This window comes from Stegostoma tigrinum, chromosome 3 (assembly GCF_030684315.1).
Source record: "Stegostoma tigrinum isolate sSteTig4 chromosome 3, sSteTig4.hap1, whole genome shotgun sequence".
Lineage (NCBI taxonomy): Eukaryota > Metazoa > Chordata > Chondrichthyes > Orectolobiformes > Stegostomatidae > Stegostoma > Stegostoma tigrinum.
This window is the reverse complement of record NC_081356.1, coordinates 71,079,470-71,099,908: the sequence shown is the minus strand read 5'-3', so window position 1 is coordinate 71,099,908 and position 20,439 is coordinate 71,079,470.

Genomic DNA, 20,439 nt, shown 5'->3' with positions numbered 1-20,439 from the left:
ATTTCAGTTTTAAATTTACCCCCTCTAATTTTAAGGCTGTGCCCACGGGTCCTAGTCTCCCCGCCTAACGGAAACAACTTCCTAGCGTCCACCCCTTCTAAACCATACATTATCTTGTAAGTTTCTATTAGATCTCCCCTCAACCATCTAAACTCTAATGAGTATAATCCCAGGATCCTTAGCTGTTGAGCATACGTTAAACCTACCATTCCAGGGGTCATCCATGTGAATCTCCGCTGGACACGCTCCAGGGCTAGTATGTCCTTCCTGAGGTGTGGGGCCCAAAATTGGACACACTATTCTAAATGGGGCCTAACTAGAGCCTTATAAAGCCTCAAAAGCACATTGCTGCTTTTATATTCCATCCCTCTTGAGATAAACGACAACATTACATTCGCTTTCTTAAGTACGGACTCTAACTGCAAGTTAACCTTTAGAGAAACCTGGACCAACACTCCCAGATGCCTTTGCACTTCTGATTTGTGAATTTTCTCACCGTTTAGAAAATAGTCCATGCCTGTATTCTTTTTTCTAAAGTGCAAAACCTCACATTTACTCACATTGAATTTCATCAGCCATTTCCTGGACCACTCTCCTAAACTGTCTAAATCTTTCTGCAGCTTCCCCACCTCCTTAGTACTACCTGCCTGTCCACCTATCTTCGTATCATCGGCAAACTTCGCCAGAATGCCCCCAGTCCCTTCATCCAGATCATTAATATATAAGGTGAACAGCTGTGGCTCCAACACTAAACCCTGTGGGACACCACTTGTCACTGATTGCTATTCCGAAAAAGAGCCTTTTATCCCAACTCTCTGCCTTCTGTCAGACAGCCAATCCTCAATCCAAGCCAGTAGCTCACCTCGAACACCATGGGCCCTCATCTTGGTCAGCAGCCTCCCGTGAGGCACTGTATCAAAGGCCTTTTGGAAGTCTAGATAGATAACATCTACTGGGTTTCCCTGGTCTAACATACTTGTTACGTCTTCAAAGAATTCTAACAGGTTCGTCAGGCATGACCTCCCCTTACTAAAACCATGCTGACTTGTTTTAAGCTGACCCTGCACTTCCAGGAATTTAGAAATCTCATCCTTGACAATGGATTCTAGAATTTTACCGACTACTGAGGTTAAGCTAATCGGCCTATAGTTTTCCATCCTTTGCCTAGATCCTTTCTTAAACAAGAGAGTTACAACAGCAATTTTCCAATCATCTGGGACTTTCCCTGACTCCAGTGACTTTTGAAAGATCACGATCAAAGCTTCCGTTATTTCCTCACCCACCTCCCTCAGAACTCTAGGATGTAGCCCATCGGGGCCAGGAGATTTATCAATTTTTAGACCTTTTAGCTTTTCTAGCACTTTCTCTTTTGTTATGCCTACCGTACTCAACTCTGCCCCTGACTCTCCCTAATTGTTGGCATACTACTCATGTTTTCCACTGTGAAGACTGACGCAAAGTACTTATTAAGTTCTTCAGCTATTTCCTTATCTCCCATCACTAGCCTTCCAGCATCAATTTGGAGCAGCCCAATATCTACTTTTGCCTCTCATTTGTTTCTTATGTACTGAAAGAAGCTTTTACTATCATTTCTAATATTACTGGCTAGCCTACCTTCATATTTGATCCTCTCCTTCCTTATTGCTCTCTTTGTTATCCTTTGTCTGTTTTTGTAGCCTTCCCAATCTTCTGATTTCACAGTGCTCTTGGCCACTTTATAGGCTGTCTCTTTTTCTTTGATATATTTCCTGACTTCCTTTGTCAGCCATGGCTGTCTAATCCCAGCCTGGATAATCTTTCTTTTCTTTGGGATGAACCTCTGTACTGTGTCCTCAATTACACCCAGAAACTCCTGCCGTTGTTGCTCTACTGTCTTCCCCGCTAGGCTCTGCTTCCAGTCAATTTTTGTCAATTCCTCTCTCATGCCCCTGTAATTACCTTTATTTAACTGTAACACCATTACATCCGATTTTGCCTTCTCTCTTTCAAACTGCAGACTGAACTCTACCATATTATGATCGCTGCCTCCTAAGTGTTCCCTTACTTTAAGGTCTTTTATAAAGCCTGGCTCATTACATAGCACTAAGTCCAGAATAGCCTGCTCCCCTGTGGGCTCCATCACAAGGTGTTCCAAAAAGCCATCTTGCAAACATTCCAGGAATTCTCTTTCTTTGGATCCACCAGCAACATTATTCACCCAGTCCACCTGCATATTGAAGTCCCCCATGATCACTGTGACCTTGCCTTTCTGACATGCTCTATTTATTTCTTGGTGCATCTTGCGCCCCGGTCCTGATCACTGTTAGGAGGTCTGTACATAACTCCCATTATAGTTTTTTTGCCTTTGTGGTTCCTCAATTCCACCCACACAGACTCCACATCTTCTGGCCCTATGTCATTCAGTGCCGTAGATTTAATTTCGTTCTTAACTAACAGGGCAACACCACCCCCTTAACCCACCTCCCTGTCTTTTCGATATGTTGTGAATCCTTGGATGTTTAACTGCCAGTCCTGAACTCCCTGCAACCATGTCTCTGTGATACCTACCACATAGTCATTCAAGAGGATTTGTGCTGTTAATTCATCTACTTTGTTGCGAATCCTACGAGCATTTAGATAAAGTGTCTTAATGCTAGCTTACTTATTATTATTCGAGGGGTTGGAAATCCCAAGGTGTCTTAAGATATCCTTCCTTTTTGCTGTATTCCTAGTTTGCCTTGAGCTTAAATTCACTTGTACACATGCTATCCTGTTGCTTATCTTTCCATTTAACTCCAAACTCACTCTCTTTTTCACTTTCCCTTCCCCCGACTCACTAGTTTAAAGTCCTACTGGCCACCCTATTTATCCTTTTCGCTAGAACACTGGTTCCAGATCGGTTCAGGTAGAGACCGTCCCAACGGTACAGATCCCCCCAGTTCCAAAACTGATGCCAATGCCCCATGAAATGGAATCCCTCTTTCTCACACCAATCCCTTAGCCACGTGTTTACTTCCCTAACTTTCTTTTCCCTATGCCAATTGGCACGTGGCTCGGGCAGTAATCCGGAGATTATCACTCTTGAGGACAAGTACTTCAGGATGTGAGTTTGCTCGCTGAGCTGGAAGGTTAGTTTTCAGACGTTTCGTCACCATTCTAGGTAACATCATCAGTGAGCCTCCGACGAAGCGCTGGTGTTATGTCCTGCTGTCTATTTATCTGGTTAGGTTTCCTTGGGTTGGTGATGTCATTTCCTGTTCTTTTTCTCAGGGGATGGTAGATTGGCTTCAAATCAATGTGTTTGTTGATGGAGTTCCGGTTGGAATGCTAACTCAAAACTCGCTAACATGTACTTCAATTTCCTTCCTAGTGCTTGATAATCCCTGAACAGGTCCTCTACCCTAGCCTTGCCTATGTTGTTAGTCCCACCATGGACCACAACAACTGGATCCTTCCCCTCCCGCTCCAATACCCTTTCAAGCTGGTCGGAGATGTCCTGCACCCTGGCACCGGGCAGGCAACACACCCTGCGAGACTCCCAATGTGTTCTCTCTGATTCTGATGACAGTAGATACATATGAAATGTGAACTAATATTTCTATTGTACAGTGACCTTTTATCTACATTTTGTTACAGAAGTAACAGAATGGAGTCCAAAACTATTTGACTCATTTGCAAAGGAGAAGTAGTTATTAGTATACATCTGAGTGAAGTGTTTTCAAGCATGTTGAATTTTAGTGAGCATGGGACTGCAAGGAATTTTCATAATGTCATTGGAAGCAGCAAAATATCAAATACTGTTGTAATATAAAACACAATAGGCCAATTATTTTGTTAGCAGTACAATACATGCCCTGTGCTCTACCTTCAAACTGATTTGAGAATAAATCTGTTAATGGGGAAAGAATGTTAATAAATACTATTGGTTTAAAATAGGATATTTAAAACCAGATCATAATTGTATCACACTGCAAGCATTTTTATTTCTTCTTTTAAAATATTTTTTGGCAAATTATGATGATACTATGGCTTCAAGGGGTGTACTTGTTCTCAATCACACTTCATGAATTAAAAAAAGGACAGAAATACCAGGCAGTCTGCTGAAAGCCAATATAATAAACATCTTGTGAGGCCTTGGATTTTTTTTTAAGTTGGAATGGAAGCAACTTGAATGGGTGAGTCAAGCTCTCTCAGAACTAGGATTTTTGGTTTCAGTATTTGTACATTTGGCAGTTGTACTTAAAGTTGAGTGGTTTGACCAATCGAATTGTATCATGCCTTAAACTCACCTTTAAAATAAGAAAAAGTTAGTGTTTAGATAATCTTCTTAATAAACTTTGAGGAGCTTTGATCTGGTCCATAACAGGATATTTATTTAAGAACACAATTAACTTTTCCATTGTAGTGTTTGCTAAAATATCAACAAACTTCTTCTGTTTGAAAGCTAAGACACTTTCTGTCCTAAAATTGATTTCAATGAATTGATCTGGAGCTGTAAGACTATAAAATATGGGTAGAAAAGCTTTTAGACATGGAGAAAGTGGCCCGTGTATACAAATCTGTTTGTTTACACTATTTAGCAGATTGTCATTGTAACGAAGATGTTAATCAGTTTATCTCTCATTAGTGCCACCATCATTGCTCAATTTTAATGTTGTGAATTAAATAACAAGATGCAACAGATATTGATTAAGTGTAAAGCTTATGGCTTAGTGTGTTTGGATTGTTTATGGAGGAACTTTGGAAATTGAGAGATGTGGAGGTAATCAGCCAGCTGCTCAAGTTAATATTATTGAAAGATGAAGCAAAGTATTTTTTCAGCAGGGACCTTTTGATTCTTAGTATTGTTATTCTTTAGGAAAATGTTCATGCCTTTCATGAGCTCAGTAACTCAACCTATTTCAAATTTGGAGAATTTTGCAGCAATTAAATATTTCATTGTTTTTATTCATTCATAGGATGTGGGCATCACTGACTGGATCAATATTTATTACTTGTCTCATCATTAGGTCCACTAAGTCGATGGTGGTATTTGACTTGCTGTTTCTACTCTTCAATATTGTTTCTTCCACTCAACATTTTCTTCACACCCCTAGTTCTTTAAATTGTCTGTTTTAAGGCACACGTGTTATCCATCATCCATAGCAGTATCCTAGACCGATCTGTACATTTTCGAATATGTGTAGAAAGTAAAGATGCTCAAGTCCTAGGGGACCATAGGGCAGTGCTCTCATTAGAGAGAAGTGACTGGTGGTGGTTTCACCTGAGGGCTACCACACCTCAGGCAAGGGGAAAGGTTCAGAAAGAGAGTCCTTTTATGGTGGTCTCAGCCAGTGGTGGAATTGAACCCACACTATTGGCATCACTCTTTCCATTACAAAACAGCCATCCAGCCAACCGAGCTATTGCCCTTATGTGTATAGTGCTGCTAAAACAGGTTGTTCAAAACTGAAACAGTGCTTCACCTGTGACCTGTTGTGTACAACTTACAGATTGCCTCCTTCCTTATTATCTGAACTTCCTGCCTTTGGCCCTCCATTCACCATGATATTTCTGCAACTCCTGATTTGCTTGGCCATACCCTAGACTTCATTTTTAACGTTAATTGCCTGCTTTAAAAATACAGGAGGGGTGTGGAAGTGAATGATATTTTAGATATCCATATCTGCTGAGCACAGTCTACAAACAGGCCTTAGTTTTTGATTTTGTTAACTAGCTCATGGGAACTACCTTTTCTGTAGTTTGATTTATTAGTTGTCTATTGTACTGTTTTTAGTCTCTCCATTTTTAAGTCCACAGTCCAAAAACTAAAACCGTCTTTATCACAGAGAATTCTGAATAATTGATATCATCTATAGGCCACTCATATGTACCTGAATGATTCTGACTGCAAAATCCATCGCATAGGGAACATGAGGTCCCATTGAAAATTCCACACAAACTTTCTTATGGTGGAAAAGCAAACGCCATGTCTTTGCAGAGAGATGTATTGATGCTGGGGAATGTAGTACCCCTATTTTTACTCTCTGCCAAATCTATAGCATGTAAAACGGCAAGGAGAAACTTCCTTCACTAAACAATTTGCTTGGTCCCAAAAAAACAAAGCCTATTTTCATGCTTCTCAGGTCTTTATGACTAATGAAATGGCTAGCCTCTGCACAGGTGGATGGCACAATGCATGTGTATCTCAATGAAGCATACAGCACAACTCTGCGATGAAATAAACATTTTCTCCAACTTCGCCTCATCTAGGATAAAAAGAAACAGTTCTGACCATCCAAACAATTGTCTCTTGCCAACACAGATTTAGACCATTATTTAGAAATAGAATCTTAACTTGAATCCAATGAGATTTGTTTTTTGCACCAAAAGACTCCGAGATTTACAAGGGTGTAACTGTAAATCTCTAACTTAGTTCATACTTCAGTTTACACCTTTCCCTTCTGACCCTTTCTGTGGCCAGAAGCCAACCCCTGCTGGGGAAGAAATCTGCTTCTTTTCAAATATTTTAGAAATCTAACACCAATCAGACAAAACACCCAATTAAGATATTATTGCAAGCACTGGCCATTAAGGGCAGTAAGACTTTGGCTGTTTAAAAATGTTATAAAGCCACCATCTAATTACTCAATCACCTAATTAAACAAATAACTAGCACTTCTCATCTGATGATGCGTAACAAGAATCAAGAAAGGGTATATAAAAAGGGCCTAAATCAAAATGGTGTTGATGGGGCAAGTAATGTATCCAGCATTACATAAAATAAAACATCATGCAATTAAATAAATAACTAACGCTGCCCACCTGGGGTGGTAGAACTCATCGTCTGTTTCTTAATCAATCTGTTCAGGTATGTCATAACACATTTCTGGAGCATTTGGAATGTGAACCTCGGCCTCCTGGGTCAGAGATAGGAGCACCACCATTTCACCACAAAGCCTATAATTCTGTTCTTATAAACAACTTTCTACCAGTGAAAAAGTGAAGTGGCAAGTATTAAATTCTTTGGTGTTCCACTCTCACTGGAGGACAGATAACTCTGTTCTATTGAATTATAATGACATCTCTAGAGAGACAGTTAAGGGCCAGTACCACAGCCAATGATTGTTTAGTTTTCATTTTGACAGATGATTTGACTCTGACAGATGCAAGATTCTATGGAATGGTGACATTTGTTCAGATTTTTCTTGGTAATTCTAGTACCTGAGGCTTGACATTTATTGTAATAAACTAGGAAACATGTTTTGTAAACATTCACAAACTCTACCTTCAACTTCTGGTGTAATATCAAAATTTACTAGAAGAGATTTTCTAGTTCTATAGCAGTAAGCTTAGTGTTCTGATTGGTTATTGACACAAAAAGACCCTAGTATAAAAATCAGTAGTAAACACAGAAGATTTGCATGCTATACCCGTATAGTAACAGCATTACGAGGGAGAAAGCAGCTCATGGTTGCAATGGATCTAGACTAGTTACATAAATGGACAGAAAAATAGCCCATGAGCCTTGGAGGAACAATTTAAGGATAGAGACAATGGCAGTGTCCCTACTACTGGACCAGGCAGTCCAAGTTCGAGTCCCACCTGCTGAAGAGATGTGTAATAACATCTCTGAACACGTTGATTTTAAAAACAGGTTAAATTTTTTAAAATTTGAAATTAAAACAGAGACGGCTATTCAGAACAATGCAATATAAATTGGACTGATTATGCTGAGAGTTTTTAATGTCCTAGTCAGAGCATCTTTAAATATGCTATTTTTGTCATAATCGGCAAAAAGAAATATATGCACTGGGAAGGGTGCAGTGGAGAGTGAAACCAATCTGAAGGGGGTGAAACAAGGAAGAATCAGAGGAATGCATTGACTTCAGTCTGATCAGATTATCAACAAATATAATGTATTAAGAACATAAAAATAACTGGAATTTGACAGAAGATGAAAGTTTTGATTCATATTAAACAAATTTTGAATAGACATGAGAATATTTTATTCTTAAGACAGAGAGAGACTTTTGAAATAACTTATCCTGGCAAGTAAGGTACTCAAGTTGCAAAGAGCAGGAAGATTCCAAATACAGTGAATGCTTTGAAGTGGTTTAGTAAAACAAGTAAATTTCCAAAAGTCATTTTGAGACCTGAACAGTTATATGAAGATAAACCTATATTACCTTTATTTTGTGTTCTATGAGCTGTAAAAGGTATTTTGAAATATACTGTGCACAGCAATTGTGCATCTGCTCCTTCAATCAGCTGGCCTTTATTTTCCCCCATTGAAAGGAATCTGATGTGAGACCTTTCCAATTAGGTGGGCCAGGCTGCCGAGTTGGCCATAATGATGGGCTGCATTAAATCCAGGCTAGAGTAAGCCAGAATAAAGAAATAGGATATGAGAAACTGACAGCGCAGAGGATGCAATGGGATTGAGGGATGGGGAACATAAGAATGATTGGAAGTAAGGTTGTGCAGGGATGTATGCCTGGCCACAATTTTCCTTCAATCCGCACAGTCTGCGTGTTTTAGTTTCTCCTTCCATCATCATATCAAACCTGACTACCATCACCTCACAACTGAAAGGAAAGAAGAAAATAACAGACATGAACAGGCTGAGGTCTGAAATAGAAATAAAGAGAAGAGTTAAGACAAAGACGGAGCAAGAATTAAATGCTTTGCGATTACAGTGACTTTTTCCTCAGGTTTTCTGTGCTATATTATTATATTAAATGTGATTTTAAAACTGACAATTGACAGTTGAATTTTACATCGTGCTTGATTCATGCTCCTGCTGAACTTTAAACTTTATGAATTTCTGAAACATATAGGAGAGCTTCAATTATAAAACAGTGTCAGATTTTCTTTTGAGTTTGAGCCATGGTGAAAGCTAAGGAGCGCCAAGCAAATACTCCTGAGCACATCAGGGTTCCACATTCAAAGATGAACTTACTAGTGTGCGTCAGAAGACTGGTTATTCCAGCTTCCTTTCAGGAAGATGTCCTGGGAACACAGCGGCATGTAGGGATCTCCAGATGTAAAGCCAGGCCTGAGTTAGGTATACGGTAGTCAATGATTTCAAGAGAGACTGAAGTTCTCTATAGACATTGTGAAATCTGTGAAATGAGGAATATTTCAATTGTTCATCCCGGGAAGAATTATTAGCAGTAATGGCAGAGTTAACACTGCTCAAGAAGCATGACTGAAGATGTTAACAACGTTGCTTCAGCAGGAGGGTGATCAGAGGGTAACTGAAGGCTGCAGATGGGCTCCATGCCAGTCAGCACTGAGGTGGGACAATGATTATCCAGAGATTCTGGACAGAAAGAAACCTGCAGCTCCAATAGCCTGGGATAACGTTTCAAAACATATGGCATCTTCTGTACAAAATATGCAAGAGGTTAAAAGACTCCAGAAGGCTTTATAGTGCAACTAGCTGATTCATCATGGAAAAGCTTCTCCACAAAGAAAATTCAGGTCGTTAAAGTTCTTCAGTGTAGAGAGATTTTACAAACTACACTGAATCAAGATCAACAACCCTCAAGCCAAACACTTACTAATTGTCCAAGTCCAGAGAGCATTCATTCTGGGAGAATAGTGAAATGTTCAGATTGCCTGAATTTGTGAAGTCAGAGATCTGGGAGAGGTTGAAGTAGTGGTAAATATAATTTGTAGATATTAATAAATAAATGGTGACTGCAAAAACAGAAGTCTTGAGGCAAGATGTTATAAAGGTAATGGTTCTGAAATGTTAATGTTGGGGCCTACATTAAGCTCCACACAGTTCGCTGATTTCGTGGATTCTTGTGTGAGGAAAGGCAGAACATCTTAGGATCTTGTAAAGTGAAGACTTACATCATCCACATGTCTCCCAATCATCTTGACAATGTCTAACTTACTACTATAATTTACAGCTGATTGCTTTGCTGCAATCAACCACATCTTATTGAAGAGTAGCTTTTCATTGAGACTGATGAGTACATTTCCTCTATCATTTTAGCCCATAGATGCAGCGAAAAGATGGTGGTGACATACTATCAACGAAATCCAGAGACTCAAGCTAATGTTCTGAGGACATGAATTCAATTCAGACCAAGGCAGAGGATGAGGTTTGATGTCAATAAAATCTGGAATTAAAGTGACAACCATGCAACCCATGTTGTTTACCAATAAAAAAGACGTACTGGTTTACCGAAATCTTTTAGGGAAAGAAATCTGCTATCCTTACCTAGTCTGTCCAACACGTGACTCCAGACCAAAAGCAAAGTGGTTGATTCCTAATTGCCCTCTTAAATAGCCTAGCAAACCAGCCCATTTTATCAAACCACAGAATGAAGCTCTCTATAACATTCTCCTTATTAATATATGGTGACTTGTGATACAGTTGAGAAAACTGTCCCACAGACTAGCTTGTCACAATCATACTTCCAGAATGATCCCATAACATGATAAAATGCCAGAAACTGCCACCATCACTTCATGAGTACTCCCTGTCCACGAGCAGGACAGGCCCAAGAGAGGTGGCGACACAGTGATATAATGTAGGGAGGGAGACAGCAGGCCCTGTGAAATCTCATTGCATCAGGTCAAACATTGACAAGGAAACCTACTGCTTATTAATACCTGTCTTTCTGTGTCCGCTGATGAATCAGTTTTCCTCTGTGTTGAATACCATTTGTAGGAAGCACAAACGGTGGCAAGGGCACAGAGAATATGCTCTGGGTAGAGGACATCAATATCTATCTCCAAAGTGACTAAATAACACTACTACTGTGTGAGTGGGTTGAGTCTTAAAGGATATAGTTTGTAAGACTGTGTCTGCGGCTGGTTGTGAGGGAACAAGCAAGAGTTAAAAACATGTTTGACCTCATCAACTTATATTCGCAGGATATCTGCGCACAACAAGTCATTGAATCCCGACAGTGTAAGTGAGCCCATTCCACTTATTGAGTCCCAACTAACCTGCCAAAGAGCATCCTACCCACACTCGCCTCCCCTGCCCTATCCTCATTTACAATGGCTCATCCACCTGCACATCTTTAGGCTGTGGGAGGAAATGGGAGCACCCAGAGGAAATCCACACAGACACAGGGAGAATGTGCAAACTCCACACAGACAGTTGCCTGAGGCTGGAATTGAACCCACGCCCCTAGTGCTGTGAGGCAGCAGTGCTAACCACTGTGCTGATCTGGTCCCTTCTTCACATTGAGCATACCATCCATTTTGTTGTGTGGCAGGTCATGCTAAATGGGTCATACCATCATATTAATGGGACGCACTTCAACCAGATACAGCAAATCAAAACTTAGCATCCATGATGTGCTGTGGGCCATCAGCTGCAGCAGAATTTTATTCAACTACAGTTTACAACCTCATGGCCAGGCATATACCAAATTCTATCATTATCATCAAGCCAGGTGATCAAGCTGGTATAACAAAAACTGTAAGAACATGCCAGGAACAGTACCATGCTTATCTAAAAAAGAGCTATCAACATGCTGAATTATCTGCATGTCAGACAACAGTAGCAGTATGTGATATATGTTTCTAAGCAATCACAGGACCAATGGATCAGAAATAAGCTCTGCAATTCTGCTACATCCAGTCATGAATTGTGGTTGACGATTAAACAACTAACAGGGGCTGAAAGCCCCTCTGAAAGCCTCACCCTCAATAATAGGTGACACCAACAATTCATAGCAAAAGACAAAGAAGAGGAATTTCCTTTTATTCTCAACCAGAAGTGCCAAATGGATGATCCATCATGCCCTCTCCCATCACAGCCAATTCAATTCACTCCACAGGATATCAAGAAGCAGCTGAAGGCACAAGATACTATAAAGGCTCCAAGAACAATCCAGTAACAGTGTTGAAAAATTGCCATGTCCCTGGAAAAACTGTTCCAGTACAGTAACAACCTTGGCATCTACCAGCGAATGTGTAAAGTTGCCCAGTTATACGCTGTCAATACAAATCAGGGTAATCCATTCCTGTCAATTACTATCCCATTGGTCTAATCTTGATCATCGGTAAACTGATGGAACAAGCCATAGGCAGTTCTATCAAACAGCCATTTGCAAAGGTAAAACCTGCTGAATGTCGCCGATAATGTTCAACATGGTCAATCAGCCTCTAACCTCATTACAGTCTTAGTTTCAACATGGACAAAAAAGCTGAATTCCAGAGGTTAAAGTGATTGACTGTCCTTGACATCAAGGTCGCATTGCCTATATCAAAGAACCAAAGAAAATCTGGAGTCAATGGCAATCAAGGTGTAGGCTCTCCACTGATTAGAAGCACACACAACACAAAAGAAAGCAGTTTTGATTGTTGAAGGTCAGTCATCCCAGTTGCAGAATATCACTTCAAGGAAGTATCTCAACCATCATCAGCTGCTTCATTGATGACTTTCAATTCACCATGATGTCACAAGTGGGGATGTTTGCTAACTATTGCACATATGCAACTCCTCAGATATTGAAGCAGTTCATGTCCAAATGTTAGAAAGATCTGGACAATATCTTGAGCTGAAAATTAGCAAGTAACATTTAGACTTCAAAAGTGTCAGCAATAAACATCAAAAGAGAATCTAACCATCGATCCTTGACGTTCTGTGATATTGCTATCACTGAATCCACCTCTATCAGTGCCCTGGTGGTTAACATTGACCATAAACTCATCTAGAGTAACCATGTAAATGCAATGCTTGCCTTTGCAATGACCCAGGATTGGTGCATAATGTTATGGTTCTGAAAATGTTGATGTTGAAGTTGTATTAAGCAGTATCCAATCTGATAATGTCATACAACCTTTGGATGGAGAATCTAGCAGTCTTGCACAAGAATATTGAGATCAGAAATGATGGACCTGGCTCCTCATAGTCAGTAACTAATTAGGCCTAACTTCTCAACGTACATGTATGTGTTTGTTTAACTACCTTTTGTTCAGTAAGACAAAGGCCTCTTCTTGTTAAACCTCACCAGTAGTCTATTCGCTTGACATTTATAAGTGTATGGACTATTAATCTCAGTGTAGAACGGCAGTAGCACTATGCATCAACCAACCAGAATGCAAGACATGTCCTGTGCCTTCTTAACCCTCTGAAGCCTCTCCTTGTTATTGTTCTTATCACCACTCTTTCTAGCTCTAGATCACCCTCTGCAAATTCTTTCACGGCTGTACCAGGGCTAGTAGATGGTTTGGGTTTACTTGACCCTCATGTCTGCCTTAAGCGACTTCTGAAAAAATGCAAGAAATGACCTGGTCATCGTACACTTTGAGGTCCCCTCTGCTGTGCTGAGCATTTTTTTTCCAATGGGAATTCCTATATTTAGCTTTAGACACTGCCTGACCTGCACTTACCACACTGTGACCAATACCATCCTGGAGGAGAGTTGCTGAGATACTATCTTGTTGAGGCAGCCATGAGCATGGACATTGGAACAGTGACTCTGGAAATGGAAGCCATTAGAATGCAGGATCCCTAAATCACTACTGAACTCCTCACCATCATACTGCAGCCTTAGTCGAATACCATTGCCTTTCCCTCAATGAACTTTCACTCTCCCCTCATGAACCATGGCCATCTATTGAGACCCTTTTCGTCTTCCCCTCCAACACATTGACATATTCTCCTGTCATCGATAATCCTTGGCAGTGCCTCTATCATCCTTGAACTTCTCACAAATACCCAGGAGCCTCAGGACTTTTGGATTAGGAGTTGTTCATCACTGCAATTTCTCCCTCTCCTAATCTTGATTGACTGAGATCCACAAATCTGCCATCAATACTGTTGCATTTAGAGCAGAAATGACAACCTGCCTGACCATGGTTTCTATCAAATGAGCTCACTATTATCAGGCTGTCCCTTAAACTGGCAACCCTGTTCACCAACACCGCCAACAATATCCTTCCTACTATTTCCAGGAATTGCACTTTTAGCACAATTTTCTCACCCACCTTCTACTCTCCCTCCTGTTACTTACTAACTCCAAACTACTCCACCACCATTGGCCCACCCTCTTTAGTCATTCACTCCTCCATCCATTACCCTTGAATGTATAACTATAACCTTCTATACTATCACAAGCAATATAATTTGTTGCATAGGGTAAATATTTCCAGCAGACCTGACTTCTTATTTAATTTTCTTGGAGTTGTTCTTCTGACTATGACTCAATCCACTCCATTAACCCAATGGCTGCTAATACGCGGGAGCACAGCAAACTCAAGGAGGAGATGGAGCTATTTACAGCATTGTTTCTTGTTCATCGTGGCAGGAAATTTCCACATGGCTGACTGGGCAGTGTTGAGACAAATGTTGAATCTGTGGAGAGCGAGAAAAATAAAGTTAACAGTTTGAATCCAATATGACACTCCTCTGGAATATGCATTTGTTACACCTGAAGGAAAGTGAAAAATGTTTCTTGCCAGCAATTGATTGAGACAAATTATGAATTGGAGCTGAGGACCAAGACAGCTTTGAAGCAGTGTAAGGTGGCTCTGGTGGAGATGTCTAGAGTGTGTATGTGGCAGCTCTGATTGTGAATCTTGGGATATGACACGATCAGCTGTCCAAGGAGCATTGCATGTTATGAGTGGATTTGAAATGAGAAGGATGAAACTTCTTCTGGAATCTACACAGGATAAGTCAGAGCAAGAACAGTGTCTGACAGAGATGTGGCTGTGAAAGTGAGTTTTGTTAAACATCTTGTTAGATACTTGGAATGAAGGTGAGCAAGCCGAAAGATTCAAATGGAAATCCCTTTGGAGGCAACTGCAAAACTTCTTTTGAGGTGGGTATCCCTGGAAGAGAAGCGACAGTGGATTAAACATTCAAATAAAAGCAATGCTCTGCAGTAGCTGGAGATCTGGAATTCTAAAGAACTGTTGTGTCAGACTCTAAATGTTGACTTTTGTTTCTTTCTACATGGATGCTGAATTTCTCCGACAATTTGTTTTCTTTATTTATTTCAGTTCTCCAGCATCCTCCACATTTTGCTCTGATTTCATAAATCCGTGGATTAGTACGCTCATTTTCTGTCCAGTCTCCAGACCACAGCATTATACCAGAGCTTCTTGCAGACCCATGTTTAGAGGTCAATTTCCTTATCAACAAAGAAATACTTTCTGGTGGAGTTCCAGAAATATCCTTCTCCGCAGATAAGCTACCATCCCACTCCAGACCTATGCTCAAGTCCCAAAGTTATGATATACTGAGCGTATATATTCCATATGTTCTCCATGAGAGCTGAGAATGTTTTTGAGATGACTGCCTCAAGCAATAAACCCTTATGGAGGTGGGGCACAGTGAGGGGGAGAACGGGAGTGAAGAGTTATCTGTTCATAATATTTGTAATTTACAACTGCACATGTATAAATTATAAAATAGTAGAAATTCTGAGAAACCATTCAAATATGGTATTGCTCATTCGTGTAATAGGAGGAATATCCTTTTATCTTGACGGCAGCTTCCTGTTAATGGACAACAGCTAGCTTCACCTGTTGCTCAGATTTTTGTGATACCTGACCATTCCAGGGTATTTGAGGTAGACTGGTCACTTTTCAGGCACAAGGGGACTGCCTTAAATCTGTTAAGGAGTTTGCACATTGTTTAGCAAAAAAAAATGATCTGATCAGGTTTGCTAACATCTGACAGGAAAGCTATGATGCAACCTATTTCAGCACCAGGTTTGCACAGTAAATTAATAGTTTGGGTACTACTTATGAGGTTGGTGTTCAGACCAATCTTAAAGTGGCAGGCAGTGTAAGAATTCCAATATGAATATTAACCAGTGAAGGCATGCTTATACTGCCAACACCACCACCCCAGCCCCCAAAAAAGTGTATCTGTGCCAAGCTTGTAACATATCTCTTTGGTTGTTTATGGGAAACAAGGTATTAATTACACTCAACCAGCGCATGCTTGGAAAGGTCAGAACACAACATTCGACAGTAGTTTTGATTCCTTGATTTAGTGTGAATGCAAAATGTGCTAATAATTATCGTGATAAGCATTTTCAGTTGTCAGCTGGGCTATCAATGTGCCACATTTTAATGTACTGGAAACTTGATATAGGAATAACAGGGCCCTGTTCTTTGCAGACGGGAAGAAAATGGTCACAAAGCATTCCTGCTTTAACTGAACAAAACAGGCGACAGTCATTTTCTCAGAGCAACACATTGACCAATCAGAGTTAACCTGTCTGTCTTAAATTTCAGCGAGCCTGGCAGTTAACTGCCAGTCATTGACTAATGAATACATTTTTCATGGCAATGTCTGTTCCAATCAATGTTCACTTGGCAAACGATCTGCGCTGCCTTCTTATACAACAGCACAGGGTTATTTTCCCATTACATTGGTATTTTTTGCAAATTGTCCCAATGGGTACAACATAAAAAAGCTTCAACAAAATGTCTTTCAGCAATACTTAAGTTCTCTACTATCAAACAGCAATTGATATATCACTAATTCAGGGTGATTTGTTACTTGAAGAGGAACTCGCAAGTTGTGGTGATTCCATGTTCTTGTCCTTCTCAGCAGAATTGGTGGTAGGTATGGTGGCTGCTGGTGAAGGAAACCTTTGCAAATTGCTGTGTTGGATTTTGTCATTGGTGTACTCTGCAGGCATGGTAGACTGGTAACGGGAGCGAGCCTTGAAGTAGATAAGGTGACAGTCAAGTAGGTTGCCATATCCTGAATAAGGTTGATATTCCCAAGCAATGTTGAAATGCTGCAGTTATGTGGAGCAGTGCATCACATTTCTAACCTACACTTTAAAGCTGGTGGACAGTATTAGGGAGTCAGGAGGTGAATTACTGACCACAGAATGCCCGTGCCTTTAACCTACTCTGTATTTATATGCCAATTCAGTTTCTGATTAATGTGACTCTCAGAATGATGTTGCTGGTGGATTCAACTATTCAGCTATATTACAGCTATTTAATGTGAAGGCACAGAACTTTTAATCTCTCTTGCCTAGTATTTGTCTGGTGCAAATATTAAGTGTCAGTTTTCAATCCAAGCCTGAATGTTATTTATGTCTTCCTGCCCTCTTGCATATGAGTTGAGCTGCATCATTATTTGAGGAGTTGCAAGCATAACTGAACACTGATCTTCAATTTATAGCGAATAGATAGCAGGTATAGCAGGCTTCTTATTAGCTGACAAAATTCAGCTCTGTGGCAACATTCAAAACTAAATTGGATTTGTGGATTATGGAAATGGAGAAGAAAGGATATGTGACCAAAGTGGTTATTTCACAAATTGATTGAACTGAATATTCTGTTTTCCATGTTATAACTTCTATGATTACTATGCATTTCAGATGGGCTGGCATTTGAATTTATCAAAAGAAAACAGAATTCACAAAAAACCAAAACAATTGTAGAACCATACTATATTTATTTATAATTTCTCCTGTCATGAAAACACCAAAGCTTTCTTGAATCTGAGTCCTTGCACTGGAGTCTTTGATGATCTTTTTTATAGGTGCATGACTGCTGAGTGAATTCAACGTCTTTGAGCTAAAGCCTGGATATATGCCTTACTTCCTTTTGAAGAAGTGACCAAGTTCTTTGATGAGCATTCTCCACCTTCACCTCCCATTATATCAAAGCAGATCTTTGATTGAAGACATGTAAATATGTTTCCAATTGATTTTATCTTTCAGTCAGATTTTGAAGCCTAATCCTTGCATTAGAATAACTTTGAATCTTTGAACATAGGACCGACATAACAAGTTGCTATGAAGCAACCATATATCATTCTGTTTACACTGTAGCGAAGTTGCATATCTGACCATTTTGCACTTGCAAGTTATTTGGTTTAACAATGTTGACACAATTTCATGCTTTTGAATCACTTTTCTTCAGAGAAGTTTGTAAGCAACAGTAATGGAACTACGTGCCATAACATAATTCTATTTGCACAGTCTTAGCATTCATATTATAGCCATGTGTCGCAACTGCTGAGAAGGATGCTGCAAATTTAGTTCTATTCTGCCTGTGGTTTTATCAAAATGTTCACAGTTTTAGTACCAAAATAGTATCAGCACTCTATATGCAGGTTCAGCACTGCCTGCACCGGACACCTATTTTGTTAGGATATTTGTGTGACCTTATGAATAAGGGCAAGAAGCATGGAAATTTTGCAGCTTCTGGTTTAAGTGAACGTGTAACACTGATTTGATGTCAGCACTGCTATTTTCAACATCATCACTTCAACTAATATAGTTCTTTTAAATATACATCATTGAACACACATTCAGCAGCAGGCAGGATTCCTCCCCTGTGCTATTTCCGGCAGCTCATAGAATCCCTACAGTATGGAAACAGGCCCTTTGGCCTAACAAGTCCACACCAACTCTCACATCATACCAACCACACTGATCCCCCTATAATCCACCTAATCTACACATCCCTGAACACTACAGGCAATTTAGCATGGCCAATCCACCTAGCCTGCACATCTTTGGACTGTGGGAGGAACACAGAGCATCCGGAGGAAACCCACGCAGACATGGGGAGAATGTACAAACTCTACACGGACAATTGCCCGTGGGAGGAATCAAACCTGGGTCCCTGGCACTGTGAGGCAGCGGTGCTAACCACTGAGCCACCGTGCTGCCCAACTCAGTGGGTCATCAGCCACTTTCAGGTTAGTCGCTGATTAATTGTGATTAATTTTCTTTGCGTTTGTAAAAGTGCTTTAAGTTTCCTGTTGGTTAAGATTAGTGAAATTGACATGGACAGGTGTTACATGTACTTTGAAGGCATTGGATTTGAATTCAAGGATTCTGCTAAGACCACTTGTAGTCAGTCGTGGGTGCTATTAGTTATCCATTCTTTTTTGTTTCCTTCTTTTCAGGGAGATTAAACATAGGAGGACAAGCTTCTCAAAGAGTGATAGAGGTGGGAGTAAAGGGCTCTTGGAGGTATTATGCTCCCAAGATTTTAAGGGACCATTTCTCTTCAGTCGAAGCCAGAAACAGTTTGTGCAATGCTTCCATTTTGCAGAAGTGCTCAGTGAAATCTGCTACTTTTTGCAGGAAAAACTGCAAACTCATATTGGAATGAGATCAATAATGCCAGAGCCTGTGACGGTCAAAATGACCATGGATTTTTTCGACATCGAATGCTGGAAACGCAGCAAGTCTGGCAGCATCTGTGGAGAGAGAAACGGCATTAACATTTTGAGTCCAGTATGACTCTTGTCCAAAACTGAAAGGCGTTGGAGATTTTGTTTTAATACTTTTGACCAAGGTGGATGATGGGTGAAATTCTTTGCTTTGGAATCCTTCTCATCTTTAACAATAATATCTCTAACACTTTCCAGTTTTCCATCAATGTCTCTATGAAGGAGGTGACTGATATTCTTTATGCCATGAGAGAGAAACACGTTCTGTTCTTACAAATAAAATGAAAAAAATGCAAAATAAACCAAAATAAACATAGAGAGCGCTGGAGAACCACAGCAGGTCTGGAAGCATCTGGAAACAGAGAAACAGAGATAAAATTTCATATCCCTATGACTTTTCTTAACAACTCAGAACATTTCAACTTATTTGTGAGTTGAATTGATGAAATAGATGTAAATGCCCTTGAGGAATGGATAAGGGCTGGTCATGGCCTTCAGTTTTTAAATGCACTGCTCTTTAAACTTACAATGAAATTTGGCTGTAGCTGTCACTTTAAAAAAAAAGTCCTCTGACTGAATACTTTGATTAGTTAGAAAAAGTTAGAAAAAGAAATTACAAGTTGTACAGTCTCAATAGAACTCTTTGTTGACCTTTCACAGAAAGCTAAATTGTGCCATTATCAAAGCTTGGTTGAGTTTCAAAAGCTACAATGATCTCTGCAGGAATTCTGAGTTCACAGTTTGATTGACAGCTTGAAAAATCTATTAAAGGGTTAGTGTCTTTAAAATGGGGCCTGAAAATGAATTTGATTTCCTAAGAGATTAACCACTTGCAATTTAAAAGCTTTGAATGAATTTTATGATGAACGGTTTTTTTTTAACATCAAATATGCTACAACTGTATTAAGTTGTTTTTGGTTTATTTTAATAATTTCCACTTCGACTTAAGACTAATTTGAGTGTACCACGTATCTGCCAATGATTTAGAAGTATAACCAAGAAAGGTAGCAGCAGCAACATGCACTTGCAATTAGAAGTGGGCATTTGTCTCTTTCATATTTTGGTTTCTGCAATCTTTTCAAAGGAAGACCTATTGAAGAATTGGAGAACTGAAGGCAGATATACTTCGAAGCTGATTTATTGCGTAGCACTTGAACATACAGAGCAACAATTAAGATTGAAATCATATGCTTCCATTACAATAACTTGTTTATATATAATAATACAAAATAACAAATTTGTTCTGGTTCCACATATCAGAGGATTAATTTAGTAGATCTCTGCAGAATAGTTCTAGATTACTTCTGCATTCTACCCCACTCACAATCTTTATT